Source organism: Lepidothrix coronata, unplaced genomic scaffold (assembly GCF_001604755.1).
Source record: "Lepidothrix coronata isolate B3197 unplaced genomic scaffold, Lepidothrix_coronata-1.0 Scaffold113, whole genome shotgun sequence".
In the NCBI taxonomy this organism is placed as follows: Eukaryota; Metazoa; Chordata; class Aves; order Passeriformes; family Pipridae; genus Lepidothrix; species Lepidothrix coronata.
Window position 1 is genome coordinate 196,047 of NW_016690293.1, and position 17,122 is coordinate 213,168.

The window sequence follows — 17,122 nt, forward strand, 5'->3', positions numbered from 1 at the left end:
TGACAGTCTCAATACCTCTGATGAACAACACTCATCAGTGATCTTAAACACTGAGCTGTTGAGTGCAACCACCCAGCCAATTCCTTAACAACAGAGGAGTCCATCTGCCGAATCTATGTCTCTCCAATTTAGAGACAAGGACATCACGCGAGACAGTGCCAAATTCTTTGTGCAAGTTGAGGTAGATGACATTAGTTTCTCATTAGTTTCCCTTTATCCACCAAGACTCTAACTCCATTGTAGAAGGCCATCAAATTTGTCAGGCATGATTTGCCCTTAGAGAAGCCATGTTCCTGTTACCTGGGATCTAAAGGAATCATTCAATCAAGTGGAAATTTAAAGGAATATTCCTCCTATAATACTTTTCAAGAGGAGGAAATGATACAAGGGTGGGGCACTATGGGAAAGAAAGTGTGTATGTGTGGGGGAAAGATGAGATTACCTACTGCAACATCTGGTAATGAGAACAGTTGTCTGAACCTAATTTGATAAGTCATAACTCACTTTTCTTGACTAATACTTTGACCAGTACCTTCACAAGTATCCCCTGTCCAATTTTTATTTCCTGTGTGAGAGATGCAAACCCCCTACCTAACCTCCCATTCCATGCTACTGTGTATTTTTAATTAGTTGATCCTCAAGTAGTTTATTATGAATAACAGCATTGTATTATAGCTCTGTCCTCAAGACCAAAACCTCCCTGTTAATCAATTCACTGTGATTTATGAAAGAGATGGGAGGATTCAGTAATGCTTCATGAAATTCGATAAGAAAAGAAAATTTTTTGTGTTTAGTGTTATCATTTATATCTCTCTGTGGCTTCATCTGTATTGCATCATTACTTCTTCCACTTTTTTTTCATCTTGATATCAGTGGGAGAAAAAAGAGGCTTGGGAGAGGAGAAAGTGGATTTTCACAGATTTACTTAAATTATAGGCATGAGGAACCTTTTGTCTGACCAGAATTAATTAGGCCATAAAGCCCCTGCGGGGTGATCCCATCACCAAGTGCAGGAATCTCCATCTGAACTGGAGAATCTGTCTGAGGAAGATATCCAGCCCAGATGTGTCATGCTGAGGGCATGATTTTCTCTGTTAAGGACAGTCAAGAGCATGCCATTGCACATTGGCACATCTATTATAACGTGCATATATCTATTTACAACCAGATGCATTGTTTAAAACTGCAAGATTACAAGTAATGTATCTCATTGTAACTGAGTAGCATGGCTGACTGTTGAGGCTTTATTTTTTAACAGAGATGGACTTTTTAAACACCTAAATGTTCTTATAGCTTTTTTCCTCCTGCCTTATTTAAAAAAAAAATAAATATATTTTCTGCCTCTTTATCAAGGCTTTTGTGATGGTCCCATCAGGACCTTGTGAGCTTTTCTTCCATGTTCCCCTGTTTATATCTCAAAATATCCCATTGCTTTTCCATTATTTTTTTTCTATTGTGGGGAAAAAATACATATCCTATGCCTTAGATGCTTTAATCATATTAAAATAATACAATCTACAAAATGAAGACCTTCAGCTTGGATTCAGTCCATCTAACTTTAGGTACCAGACCAACTTGCCTAGGGGTTCATACTCCTCAGCTCCCTATACAGGCAATGAGCGTGTCTGTCTGCATCTGTTGGTTATAGATGAAAAATAGGCTCCAATTTAGATATCTCACTTTTATGTTCAAATGATGTAAGGAGATGCAGAAGAATAGTCTATAATCCTAGTTTCCATGACAAAAACCAGCCTCCCGGGCAGGATGTCCTAACCTTTCCTAGAAACTCAGCCATATCTCATTTCTTTACCTTCCCTGTAAACTAATGTGACACACTAGTATACTCACACCTCCAAGTGCATTTGGCATGGGAGAAAAGGGGAGAAGATGGATTTTAAAAACAGCTTTTAACAAAAAGCACAAACTCTTTTATAAAGTCTGGACATTTCTTTTGAAGATCAGCTTGAAATAATAAGGAGGGTGGGGAGGGGAAATCACTGAGAGGTATTGGAGCAATATAGTACTGCAGGAGCACATCATAGGTTTTGGCTATTTGTACCAAACAAAGTTTAGCATGTCACCTAGCAGAATGCTATAATGAAGCTGGTAAAATGAAATTTAAAAATAGAAGAGAAAATGCCAATGTGTTTGTCATTAAATCTCTTTCAGAGCTATAATCCATCTTGACTTTTCTTTGTTATATTTTCCCTTTGTGGATACACGCCAGAAAAAACACAGTTGTTTAGGCAGAAAAGGAGGATAACAAATAGTACTTGTGTGTTCTTGTGTGAGATGGATGAGACGTGGCAGGACAGGGCTTCACTTGGAAAAGATGCTGCATACACGAGTCTGACTTTCACACTTGGTGTGCAGGACCCTGTTTCTACAGTGCCATTACTTTCATGGGAGTTGGCAGAATCCGAAACCAGTTCTGGCCCATTGCTCCAGTTGTGAAAAACCCTAGAAATAACAGTGTTTTAACATTGATTTGCAAAGCAATTGTGATACTTGTTTTCTTTTAAAGTCCCTCTGAGAGACAAAAATAGCAGGAAACGTGCCCCATAGCTGAGGCTCTGACATGAGACTTGTGATTTCTGCTTCCAAGTTTGACATGCTGTAGGTAGGTGACACAGATTACACTTTTGAAGGTAACAGGGGTATTTTGTAGACTCAGTTGGAAGGGGTTTGAGGATCCTCAGATCATTTGTGACACGGGGTCAAGACCTCCAAATTCCTGCACACAAAATTTAGTGTGTTCTTTAGTTTCTTCTCCCATAAGATGAAATTGATGGCACTTCTTTCAGAGAGAACTTAGGAACTCAGCTGTCTCTTCATGCTAGCAATAGATGATCAATTTAAGAATTATGGTTTAGCTACATACGTTGCACTCTCATGGGTCCGCAATGTGCAATGCTATATCCATGAAGCATGGTGCTAGGTAAAATATTGGCATGGTTTTATCCCAAGGGCCTCAGAAATGCTTGCAGAGGACTTCTCATTAAAGTGCAACTAGTTTTTCTCCTGAAGATCACAAAAGACCCAGGGAAACTGCACAATTTTCAATGTGAAATTCGGAATTCTTAAGATGCTTCATTTCTTAAAAACTACTCTATCCAGTGAAGTTACGTAAGATCCTGAATTTGGGCTCTTCTTGGATAAGTCTGTACTAGTAAATCTAACTGTGCAAGGAATGTTCCCTGAGCACTGTAACTTTATCGTTTATAGTGTTACTAAGAGTAATCTGTGACATGCTTTCAGCCCATGCTGACTAGCATCATCCTGACCAGTGCCCAGGAATGTCAGCATTTAATACAGGATTATTCCCAGCAGACACTCTGGTTGTAGCCATCTTGATTTGGAGGGCAGAAGATTTGGAGAAGATGGATTTGGAACAGCCCATGCCAGTTGGCTTCTGAGCTAGAATGCAGTCCAGGGTGCATTCAATGTATAAAATCTTACAGGTGTAGCCTGAAGGTCTGGGATCTTTCATGTTGTTCAAGCATCATAAAAAGTCATTGACACAGACATTTTTTCTGATATACTATTCTATCAGTTAGCCCTTCAGTTTCTTAAACCCTATTTAATTTTATCTATGTTTCTCTCTCTCTTTTATTTATACATGTATATTTGTATATTTATGTATAGTCATAAAATTATGGAATGATTCGTGTTGGAAGGGACCTTGAAGATCATCTAGTTCTAACCCCCTGTCATGGGCAGGGACACTTTCCACTAGACCAGGTTGCTCAAATCCCCATCCAACCTGTCCTTGAACACTGCCAGGGATGAGGCATTCACAGCTTCTCTGAGCAACCTGTGCCAGTGCCTCACCACCCTTATAGTAAAGAATTTCTTCCTAATATCTACTCTAAACCTGCCCTTGTTCACTTTAAAGCCATTCTTCCTTGTCTTGTCACTCAATAGGCTTGTAAACAGTCCCTCTCCAGTTCTTTTGTAGTCTGTCTAGGTGCTGGAAGATGCTACAAAGTCTCCCTGGAGCCTGCTCTTCCCCAGCCTGAACTTCCCAAACTGCCTTGGCCTGTCTTCATAGGAGAGGTGCTGAAGCCATTATATATGTATATATATGTTGTATTTTTTCCTAACTAAAAAATAAATGCTTGAGCTAACAGACTTTTCCTTTTTAATAGAGTCACAGAACCGTATGAACCAATAATTGACTAATTTTCTGTGGGACTGTACTGAGATCTAATTCAGGAGCTACACAGTTTACAGTCTATGGGGTCGATTTCCTGCATTTACATGTGACTCTTCTGTGAAGTGTTATCAGCAACAAAAGAAGGTCAGATGAAATAATCAGATTCCCCATAAAAATTGCAAATATTGCTACTCAAGATCCCAATTCAAAATCTCAGGGAGAAAAAAAAATCAGTTTCTGTGCCTTTCCCGACTAATATGCTCCATCACAAAGTACTGTCTTATACAAAAGATGAAGAAATTGAAATCCTTTGTTTCTAGTTAATCACAAAAATTTCTTTGGCAATAGCAGTGAGCTGCTTTTCCGGCCTTTTGGACAAATGGCTCTTGGGTTAGAGTTGTTTTCATGCCTCCCTCCTCCTTGCTTTCCCCTAGAGCACTGATTTTGCAGCACACTGGGATGAAGCCCAGGGACTTGATTCTTGCTTGATTCATTATCACTCTCAATCAGAATCAGTGATGATTCTGAGGAGCAGTGCTGAGGGGAGAGAGGTCACAAATGGGCAGACATAGTTGTTTTATCCCCCAGCACATGGCACAGGGCTGCAGACCTGCAACAGTCCTACAGCTGATACATGTGACAGATCATACAGGTGCTTGAGTTTAGTGACAGAAGGGTGCTCTAAAATGAAAGCAGTGCAGGAATAGAATAGTTCACCATTCGAGTACCACTGTTTTTTGGGATGCTTATGTTACCTGTATATATTGTTACAGGTGCTTACCTGTATTTACCTCCATCTCCTTCTCCTCTTTCTCACTGCTTTCATCACATTAATGCTTTTTTTCCTCATTATCTCTTCATTCAAGCCCCAGGGCTTTTATTTTCACTGAATATTTTACAATTTTCACCCTAGCTCAGGCAAGCAGCTTTCCTGCTTATTTGCCTGCTGAGTTTCTGCTGAAGGCCTGAGGGATTCAGTCTACACACAGACAAGGCATGTGTTGCTTCTCTCTGTTATGGTTCTGTTGTTACCAACACCAACTTGTTACATCCCCCATCTGACTTGCTTTCACTGCAGTGCTTCGAATTCCCTTGACATGTCTTTGCCTCAAGGAAAGGTCCTTATATAGGGATACAGGGACTAAACTCATGGGTATTTAACAAAAGGATTTCCTTTTTTTTTTTCCTGTAGTCTCCCCATATTTGTTAAAACATGCAGTATTGATTTTCCTTAAATAATGAACAGCCTTTCCTCCCAGTTCTTTTTCTTAACTCCCCATAATGGGAGTTAAGATCGAAAAGGCAGATTGACCATCCTGCTGTCATGCAGCTGAACCAAGGTTGATGCATGTGTCCCATGAGCCACAGATGTTTATTCTTCTAAAATACATTGCTATTGGAGTCTTTTTTAATTTTTTTTTTTTTCCAGAGCCTTTATTAAAACAATTGCTAATAAAGCATTTGTATGACTGGAATAATACGACAGAAAAAAAATCCATCTCTCTGAACTTAAGACGTGCTGCTTTGTGCACATATCTATTTTGTTAGCAAATGGAAATATCCACAAGGAGCTAATTTTTTTTTTTTTTACTTTCAAATCGTTCCCTTTTACTAATCAGATGAAGCTGAAAAAATCCGGATCAACATTATTCACCCTGTAAACCCCAGCCTCGTGCCAGTGTGACAGTATCTCCTGGTTCATGTATGATGCTACAAGTGCTGTGTGTGGAGGGGGTTTGTAGCTGCATCCCATGGCATGGTGTGTGGAGGAGGGAACCCCTATGCATGCTGCTATGAAGCAGCACACAGAGCTTCTGCATTTACCTATGAAGTGTATTAGTGAGTCAGTATGAATAATCCAGGTGATTAAGCAGGAAAAAAATTATTATTATTATTATTAATCATTGTAGGGAAAACCTACCAGGTAGTTTTAGGGGCAGGCTCGGGTTTTTTTGCAACTGTTATCCCTGCTTTAGATTTTATAAGGTTATCATTTGCCTTTACTAGCACATACTACTGCTCCTTAATGTTTTATAATGGGATAGACAAGTATGGTATTTTTAGTATAAAAGACTGTAAACTTAAACTAATTTGCAAATCTATCCTAGCTCCTTTATTATCTCGTTATCAAAATATTTGACATTGTTGTGAAACTTTAAGGGTTTCACTGGTTGTTCTCTTCTCTACATCTTAGTGCAAAAGTTACTGAGGTGAGGTTGGAACAGAGACAGGTCCTCCAATGGCCTCATTTTCCTTGGAAACTGGGACAAAAAATCAGTGTGGATTCATTATTCTAATCTGGAAGTTAAGGAGAAGGAGAATTAATTCCTCTGTGCGGTTCATCACAGACTTCCAGACCTGCTGGAATTCCTTTTCTAAGCTCTATTAGCAGGGATTTTGAATTGTTGCTGTCTGAGATCTTTCTCACCTGTACCCAAAGCTGGTCAGTTTAGCTCCATTCACGTCTGGAATGAATGTGAATGCATCCATAAATAAGCAGACCCTGTTCCAGGGTGCTTGCTTTAAGCTTGTGTTTAGGGTAAAAAATAAACCAGAGCAATACACAATCCTTGCTTACCTCTGTCCTCCTTTTATTCAAAATTAGGGAGTAGTTTTACATAGTGCTCACACATAGGCCTATGTTTAAGGATGGTTCTGCCGACTGCACTCAGCTACTCACATGGTTAACGTTATGCATGTGCCCAGGAGCCTTGCTGATTTGTGGCCTAAGGTCACATCTATTAAAGCACATAACAAAACACTAAAACCTCTCCTACTTATCCAAACCCTGTTAATCTAAACTACTTTCATGTCTCTGTTCCATTTGGCTAATCAAGGCTTCAGCAGAGCTGCTCTGTGAGGATAAATACAGAAACGGTTGAAGTCTGCCCTCCACAAAGTACTTCTGGCTCCCAGTGCCTTTAATGAGAGCCCCGAGTGTGTATCTGAGGTTGGAATTTGGCTCTAATGAAAGGTGGATTTTTCAAATCTTCTGTGAAGTGCCTCACAAAATAAGGGGTTTCAGTTTTTATGCCCACACATCATATTATACTTACAGTTACCTTTGGCTGAACGAGTCCTGGAATTTCTTGCTATCACATCCAACAAAATGACACATTGAATTGCATATCAGCTGCATATATAAGAAAAGATTTTTCTGTAGGACAACACGGGATTGTCAAGGTTTGTATTGAAAATGCTGCTTGGATTATCCCTTGTGTCTCAATTTCAGTTCAGTTTTTCTCCTCAGACTGGTTTTTTTGTATGTGTTCATTTGTTTTTTTTTAGTAACCCTGGGGAGATGAGCATCTCTAACTGTGGATCTTCTCTTGTCTGCTGTGGAAAAAAGGAAAGACAAACAATTGTTTTAAAAAAACAGGAGCTTTAATTTTCTTGTCAAGGAATTATTTTTCATTGATGGTGGAAGCTTGATAGATGCTTATAGACAGCTTAAAAATATATGTAGACTTGAACTATGAGAAAAACATCAATTAAAAATCTGTTCAACTTGCTGATATTTTACAAGCAAGGTGTGCTCAGATGTGGGACTACACTGAGAAGATGCTGACAGTGAGAAAAAAAATCTTTTACTTGTGGTTCAAAACCATCTTTGTGCATTGAGTAGATGAATGTATTTTCAGTAGTTATATTCTGAGATCTGCAGGATCTGAAACAGATAGAGCCTCCCTCCTGAGAAGCAGTACCCAAGCCATTTCTTAGAAAATAAATTAAGAGAATTGTCTAGGATGAATAGATTGCATTCCTCCCTGGACAGATTTATCTCTTCACATGGACTTCAGAAGGGAGATCAGTGGCTAGTTTAGACTAGGCACATAACTTTGAAGGGTTTAAAATTAATGGGGTAAATCTCAGCCAGGGTGTCTGGCTGTGTGCTGGAGCTGGTTTCCGAGAGCTGAGGGTCTTCAACACCTGAAGGAGAAATACCCAGGCAGTTATTGCTGCTGAAGTCAGAGTGAGTTAGGTGCTTCTTTCAAAGGTGCTAAGTCACTTAAACAAGCCTTCAGGCCGACCAGGCTGGAGAAATAGGTGGATATTAGATACTTAAATCTCAGGAATTGTTTCAGTCCTCATGCAGCTGTTATGCCAGAGACTTTTCCCTGGGACTGTTCCTTGGCCTGGTATGCCCCCATTCACACCAGTCAACTCTCTGACTGTAGGATGGACCAATGCCTGACCAGACACTACCCCACCAACAGAGGTCTTACATTCTTTGCTGTCTGTTGACTCACCTGTGAGACAAGGATGAGACCACTTTCACTGCTGTTTCTCTTGTGCCAGGCACTTTTTGGAGTAGGAGGAAACTATTTTGCAGTTTGGAATGAAGGGTCACTTTGCCACGCCCCTGTCTCCATCTCTTCCTCATGTAGGACCAGGTGCACAGAAACTCCCTGTAGCCTAAGATCCATAGATGGAGATAAGTTCCAGCATTGCATGGATCAGTCGTTTTGAAGCTCCAGAGTAAAGTCATTGTTTCTGCTAAACCTCATTTCCTAATTTAACTCCTTCTGAGTCAGGAGTCTGCTTTTTATGTTCGGTGAGTGTTGTTAGAAGCCCAGAGTGTGTAGCTTAGCTGCAAGATTAAAAGGCTTTTGCAAACTGTACCTAACATTTTCAAGGATTCAGATAAGATATAATTGCCACCGAGTTTTAGCACTTGATGATTGCTGATGCTTTCAAAAATTAAAATTATTGAAAGAACTACATAGTCTCAGTCTTTTTGTATTTAAGTTGCTCTGCTAATTTCTCAGTGAGATTGTATTTCTTTTCTCAGTAGGAGTATACCTTAATTGCATGAAATGATCTGATTTCTCAGTAAGAATTATTTTCCAGATCTGATTTTTTTTACGAGTGCAGGGTCCCACAGGGATCTACCTTTCTAAATTTAAATGCGAGCTAAGTGTATAAGTACTTTTAGTAATCTGAGCAAGAGTTGATATTTAGTTGATTTTGTTGCAAGCTCTCATAATGATGGTATTTGGATCACAAACATTCAAGAAGAATATTTTAATTTAATAGATATTTTGTCTGAGAAGCATTTTATTACTGGGGAAGGTTACCTATCTAACACAGATTTTGGGTTAGAATTAAACAAAGCTTAGAAATGTGTATTCATAGTTGAAACTTAAGGCACAAATTCATCTGTTTTCAGTGAAGGTAAAAGTTATTAATTCTTTTAATGTACAGATTCTTCTGCATTTGGAAAGAGATTAAGACAATAATATTATAGATTTATTTTTTGTTTTCAATACTAGTACAACCTTCCTCCCCTTCAAAATTCTTCCTGTCATCATAGCAATTCAGTGCTGCTGATTTAGTGAATAGGATTGAGGGAGACAAGCAATCCAGCATGTCGAATTTGAACTCTGACCTTCCCTTTGCATTATTGCACAACTTCTTAGTTTTGCTAATCAAAAAGCATTTGCCCTCCCCCTCTTTTCTCAAATGAGCTTAAACTCGAAGTATAGAGGGACAGGGAGGTTTTGGAAATGATCAGGAAAAGACACCTGTATGTTTCTCTGGTTTGGCTCTGTGTTAAGCATTTCTTATGCATCTGAAATCTGATATTATTTGCATTGTTCTTCAAATATCAAGATAGGACTAAATTCCTTAAGACTACTATTATGCTAAACGCTGGAACGTGTCCAAGAGCCTGACTTCTCATATGCTGTCTTTGTCAATATTGAGCTCTTGACATATGAATCGTGATAAATTGAGATGGACAAGACATCAAGTGCATTTTAGCTCTACAACAGTAAATTCACAGGGACTTCCAGTACAGTCGTGCACGTTGTGAAAGACCACAATGCTCTTGCTGGAGCTGTGGAGTGCTTAGTGCTTGCTAGCATTCCATTAGGTCATACAGTGGGAAAAAGTACAAAAATAACAAACTTGTTAGTCTGCTAATTGCAGGCTTGTTAAGTGATATTCCATTTCTGGTGTTTCTTTTTCCTCTCCACTGCTCTGATTAATGACTATTCAAAACAAATACAAAAAAGTCTTCTGTAAAAAAAAAAACAACAAAACAAAAAAAACCCACATTGCACCTGAAGGATCTTTTACAAGATTTTCTAATGCAAACTGTGCACATGAATTTGTAGCTGCAGGACCAAAAACACCACTGCTGTGTCCCATTGGATCTACTCACAGAGGTGATATTCAGCTTTCAAGGAAATCATCAGCTAAGTTGTGACAGGATTGCTCTGAATTTGGGCTTTCCTAACTGAAAATTGTGTTTCTTGTGTTCTTTCAGCACAAGCATTGTCTGTGTAGTTAGGACCCTTCCCTTCTCTGTGCTTTGTGATAGGAACCTGAATGTCAGTGGAAGTTTCCGACAGACTTTGAGGACTTGTGGATAGACCTAATGCAGTAGGAACTCTCAAGCCTCTTGTTTCAGTGGAAGAAAATTTTTTGTTTTGGTAGTTCATGAGAGAAGATGCTTCTAAGAGCGTTGAGGATTTTGATAGCAAGTACTTATTAAGCAACATTTATTACTATTTGATATGGACACCCTCATGTAAAATAATAGAATTTTGTGTTAATCTATTTCGGTCATGCCATTGCTTTAATATTACTGTATTTCATAAAAACATAATCCAGAAACACTACTGAGCCTTCAGGGATTTTCTCAGCTAGACCAGCTAGAACAGCTAGAACTCAGAGTTCTTACAAATAAGTGCTCACAAAAATTTCCCCCAGTTAAGTTGAACATTTTGAGCATTGTTCATGGTGTATGTCCTACAGAGGATGAGAAAGTGCCTCCTCTCCACACTGAGCAGACAACTCCGCTAGACAACTGTAGGCATCCCTGCCAAGTGCCATTTCACTGAAAGCCAGGATTTCACAGGTCCACCCAGGGGTGGGTTTCATTTTAAGGGTGGTGATGCACTGGAACAGGTTGCCCAGAGAAGTTGTAGATGCCCCATCATGGAAGTGTGCAAGGCCAGGCTGGATGGGGCTTTGAACAACCTGGTCCAGTGGGAGGTGTCCCTCCCTGCACATGGCAGTGGGGCTGTACTAGATGATCTTTAAAGTCTCTTCCAAACCAAACTCTTCTATGATTCCTTGAAAAATCTCAAGTGTTGCTACTTTTAAACAAACACTTTTTGCTTACTGTAAACCTAAAGTCCTTTCCTGCAGAATGGACTCTTCTTTAGAGCACAAGTCAAACCCTTTGCAGTTTTCCTTTCAAAAAGCATTTATTTATGTCACTAAAATGAAATAGAGGAATTTAATAAAAAAATGGTCTGTGTGTGAAACTCTTTACTCCCTGATGGTTGTCTCTGAGCAGATCAGCACAAGGTCCTCCTCGCAAATCATGTAGGTTACACCTCATATAACTCATCTATGTTCTTCTGAAATATAAGAAAGAACTGCAGGTTGATCTTTGGTGTGCAAATATTATCACTCTTTGAAAAAGAAAAATTATTACTCTTTGAAATGAGGCAAGGGGTGTTGTGGGAAGACATAACACTGAACAGTTGAAAATAATGGCAAGGGAGAGCTCCAGAACTAACCATTGCAACTGCAAAGACACCAGCTCTCAGCCACTCTCCAGCTATGCTCTTTGAGCATGTCTGCAGTTTAACAAGCCATTTACCCCTTGTAACTTTACCATTCCATGAAAAATGACTCACAGATGAAATTCATCAGTTTGACATGGAAGGATGCCATTTATGGGCAGAAACTGTATGTTTTTAATCTGGGGACAAATTTCCTATTACTTTTGCAATTGCAATTGGCTATTTTGAGGCTGTGGTGCCTATGTCTTCTGTAAACTGGTAAGTTTCATTGACTTCAAGTCACTAATTATTTCCTCAAAAATTTTTAACTAGATTGAAATCATGCCTGTGAAGATGCAGGGCCTTGTCCTCACACCTAACTTTAGTCACCCGGGTTTTCTCATAGTTCATGGTGGGACAACTTACTTAGCTTTAATGCCCACCTCCATTGACTGCTGGTGGTGTCTGAATGAGTGGACAGTCTGTCCCTTTTCTACCTAGATAGAAAAGGTGACGAAAAATATTGAAAACTGTACTCAGCTTTAAATCAGGAGCAACACCATTTCAACGTGGAGAGCGGATCTTTTTCATTTTAAATTAAAATGGTGGTTTTCTGCCTTCCCATGGGCATATGCAAGAAGCTTTGATGATTAATGAAGTATTCTTTACAGTTTACCTTCCATTAGAACCCCTTTGTCTCTTAATTATTCATTTTAATTAGCTTCAGTCTACTTTTTTTTAATGTAGTTTCTAGTGTTATTTATATTTAAATACACTTTATGGGGCTTTTTGCACACGGTGGATAAGAATTTATATCCTTACTTAACCAAACTGGCCTTTGTTGCCCTTTTCTGTGTTTAGATTATAACCAGGATGAATTTCACTTGTGGTCTCTCCAGCTGTTTTTTAAGTAGTTCCCTCTTTTCTGCAGCAGATTTCCTTCACATTAGAAGATTCCAATCCAAATTCCATAGGGTATTTTGCCTTCCCTTTAAATCAGTTTCCCTTCATGTTTCTCTTCCACGGGTCCCAGCTCTTATGAATCTTACAAATGCAGTGTTATAATTAGAACTATGTGAACACAGTACTTCCATTTCTCAGAGGTTCCTACAAACATTTGTTTTGGGTTTCATCCACATGAGCTCCCATTCCTTGATAATTTTGACTTTGAATTTCAGATGTGAACAAACCAAACATCAAGATCAAACTCATGAGGTCAAACTCAACTCCAGTCATTTAATGTTAGGAATCCCTGAAACAAAAGGAAAAAAAACTAAAACAAAACAAACAATCAAAAACCCAACAAAAAATCCCAAACAAAAGAAACAAAAAGGGCTCACCAAATTTTGCATGGTTTTGGGGTAAAATCCAGAGTCTAAATGCTGACATCAGTAGTTACCTGTCCATAATGAAAATTTCAACATAGAAAATCAGTGCTTCACTTTTAGGATATAAACAGTTGACCTGTATCAGGGGTTCATAGCTCATTTTTTTTAGCCTGCAGCGCAGTACCTGGGAGCACCTTCCCGTCTCGACGGGCTGGGTGAGAGCTCCCTCTCCTGTTTCCATCTGGATTAGGCTGGGCCCTTGTGACCCCCATGTCTGGCCAGGCAGGTTTTCCTAGTATCAGACCCATCTCAGTATGCTCGTTTTCCAGGTTAGATAAGAGCAGCCTCGAGTTACCCTCCTTTCACAACAAGAAACTATTCCACTCTCTTATTTTTGTATTGTTTTTGTTTCTATCTCTGATTAAATAGTAAACTCCATTGTTGGAGACAACCCAAATTGCCTAACACCAAGCCATGCAGTATTTATTGAAAAGATATTTCAGTATAGAATAGGAACCTTAAAACATTTTCTTTCCCAATTTCATTTAGGTGCTTCTATTTTTTTTTTTTTAAAAAAAGCAAAACCAAAAAAAAGGAAGATAATTTGGAACAATTTATTTACTTAATTAATTTTTATTTTGTATCCCTTTATAGGATGAAAGAATGAAAACAGACATATTAACTGAGGGGAATAACAATGTTTGCACTGAAATCCCTAAAAAAAGGCATAATGTCCTGTCTTAAGAGACACAGGTGATCATTTTGCTATGGTCCTTCACTTTAATAGTTATGAATGCGTTGAAATTCTAACTCCTCAAAATTGATTTACAATTTGGTAGTGCCTTTTCCTCTATTCCTTGAATCTATTCCTTGAATCTATTCCCAAATCTATTCCTTGAATCACTGAAATTGTGCTCTTTTTTTTCCTTTGTGAAGCAGCCCAACCGTAAAGAAAACAAAAATTGCTCCATTAATCCTACAATTATCAGTTTCTTATTCTTACTGTGTGGACAGGCCTACAGATGGAATGTCATCTCCTTGCTCCCAAGTTTGGCAACTGCTGTGAGTTACTGCCCAGGCACCCAACCTAGTTTGTGGTCACTGTGTGTTGGATCTGGAACTGCTTAAAAAGGTTGGAATCAACTTAAAGCTTCATGTTGCTTTAGGAAGAGGGTAGCAAAAGGGCAGGGGAGCTTTAATTTATCTAGTGAGTATTGTTGACATTTTTTGTGTTAACAACATTAGGAAGTTGCTGACAGTTTGTTTTCTTTATTTTTTCTTGTTTTGCTTAGAATTCTTCGACAGGAACAGAGTTTTTCATGCAGAATGAAAGCAAATTGCAAGTCACAACAGAGTATAAGAAAAGGTGGAATTTTCCTTTCCAGACGTGGCATTTGCTGGAAACCATAAAAATGAAATAGCAAATTACAGAATGGAGATAATAGCATTTTAGAAAGCCACATTAAATTAGAACAGTTGAAGGCAAATTCTTTGCAGCCACTAATGCCAGATTGTGGATAGAAAGCCAAGAGGATTCTTAAAGATCTCTTTCTTAATTAATTTAACATTTTGCTTGTTGGCCTGCAGATCTGCCAGTGTGAATAAAGTGTGTCTTCCCTATGGGCTGCAGCTGTCTGGTTTGTTCAGCTCTGAAAGTCGTGCGGTTGGTTTTTCTGCCTGGGACAGGTTGGGATGAGGAGGGAGGCAGGGGCGGTGGGAGCCCACTGGAGGGCAACCGAGCTCCGTCTGTGTGACCCCCGCTTCTGCATGACCCCTTGGAAAGAGTTTTGATCTGAACTCTAATAACAGTTTACATTTCCACGTCCGTATTAGATCTGGGGTTTCATGAAGCGAGGCCAGCACTATATGTTTTTGCTCTCTCAAATATTACATCGTCTATTTATACTGTGTGTTTTTGTAGCACATGATGTAACATGACAAAATTTCAGCCATGTGCATCACACATGCAAGTCTGAGCGCAGCTGGGTTGTGTAGCATGGCTGAGGTAATGTCAAGAAATTTCATATTATATTTAAAATGACACCTGTAAAAATAATCTTCAATTTGTAATTTAAATACTGTAATACTCAATTATGTGAACTGACAGGAAGTGTCCCAGCGGTTTTGGAAAATAACATTCTTTTATCCATCGAACCTTTGATGCATTTTTGAACAGCCATAATGGAAGTTCAGATCATGACCTTCTGTTTTGAGAGACCCTAGTCAGGGAGGAATAAGATCTTCTCCCGAAGCAAGGTGAAGTCTTCTCTCTGCGTATATTTTTGCTTTCTTGGAATGAAATGTCTGCTGTGTACACCTCATCTTTATCCATGCTTGGGAGAGCTCAAAACTGTAAATCTAGCCTAATTTCTGATAGTGTGCTTTGCTTGTGGCAGCACATGCACGTCATCTGTAAATATGGATCCTGCTTTACTCCTAATGACAGGCTTCGAAGGTTTTCCTGCAGGCTGCATCAGTAGCAATCAGTCTATTAATGTGGGAGTGAGGCTTGTGACTTGGCCATTGAAAAAGCTCAGGAGTGTTCCAGATGCAGGAATAAGTTTTGGAAATCTCTGAGCTGCTTCTTAAGTACGTTTCCTTTGCTTATTTGGGGGTGGAGGAGTTGGGGGGGAATGGCAAGATGTGGGCTTTGTGCAAGTCAGTTATGAATGTGATAGCCCTGGGATTTCTCCCACTGTAAATTACACCTTCTTCCCTAATTCTGTGACATTTCCCTTATCCATGAGCTGTTTCTTAAGGCTCTCATGAACCTTAATAGCACACCCCCAAACTTGTACCTGTTATTGGTTCTGCCAAATCTAACGGATTTCTCTTATGTCCTTTTCCATCATATACTTTTGAAATACTGAATGTGACTTCCAAAGAGTTGTGCTTTGTGCCACTTAAATAAACTCTGTTCTTTCCATTCAACTCTGGTAACCTGATACTGCACAATAAATGCTAATAAGTTTCCTGCAGAGTAGTGCTCTTAAGACAGCTTATTTTTCATCCCTCCTTTCATGTTGTGCCCTTATTGATGACTCAGTCCATAACACAAGTGTTCTTAAAGAAGATAAAATGTAAATAACAGTGAAAGATGCTGGTCAGATAAGGTACTCAGAAGGACACAGGAAATGCTTCATAAAGAACATTTTTTCTGCACCCAAAGTTGCCCCCTTTTAAGTTGTAGTTACTGCCTATTACTCTTTGTAGGCAGTTAAGGAAAAAATGTTGCATTAAATAATTAACAACTGCAAATTAATGCTTTGGTCTACTGCAAATCAAGGACATATGCCTTTCCTGACCACCTTGTAGGCTGGACAGGGGTTTGTGTTACATTGATAAAAATATGTTTTTGTAAACGTATTCTTTGTGTGTGGAGCTCACCCGCAGTATTGCTGCAGGAGAAGGCCTGAGTGACCCCTGTGGATATTTGCACATGAGGACTCAGGAGGGAAAAGTGTGGGAGGCCTTTGTCTGACAGGGAGAAACTCTGTCAGGGAAACAAATGTGCAGTAACTGCCTGCCATGGCTGCACATGCAGGATGCATCAAAGCTTTTTGCTCCCTTTCCCTGTCCAGAGAAGAGTAGCCCATTACCAGGGGCATCCAAGGGTACCCTTGCCCACATCACAAGCCATCTCCTTTCCTCTCATGTAGCTCCCACGTGCTGAGTTTGTTTCCTTGGAGAGGTAAGGGGAACACCTTTACTTACGTGTGCAGGTCCCCGGGAAGACGATCTCCCTGAGTGTTGTGCGGAGCAGCCTATGAAGGGAAGGGACAGCTGAAGGGGCCACCTGCATAGTGGGAGAGGTGAGTGCAGGAGAGGAGGGGATGCTCTCTGGAGTAGGAAGCCACAGCAGCCGGGATCTGCTGGAAACACTGAGGTGTTTGATGTTTCGTTACTGCAGGAGGTTGGGCGTAACAGCGCTGTGAGGCTGTGCTCGAGGAGGAGGCAGAGCTCACAGGGAGAACAGTAGACAGTGCCTGTGCTGAAGGGCTCCCCAGACTGATGCTTTAATGCAAAGAACAACACAGCTGAGCCCCTTTCAATTCTCAGTGAGGAAGGAGAGTGCATCTCTCCCTGCAGCCTGCTGCCTCATGAGACAGAGAGCAGGA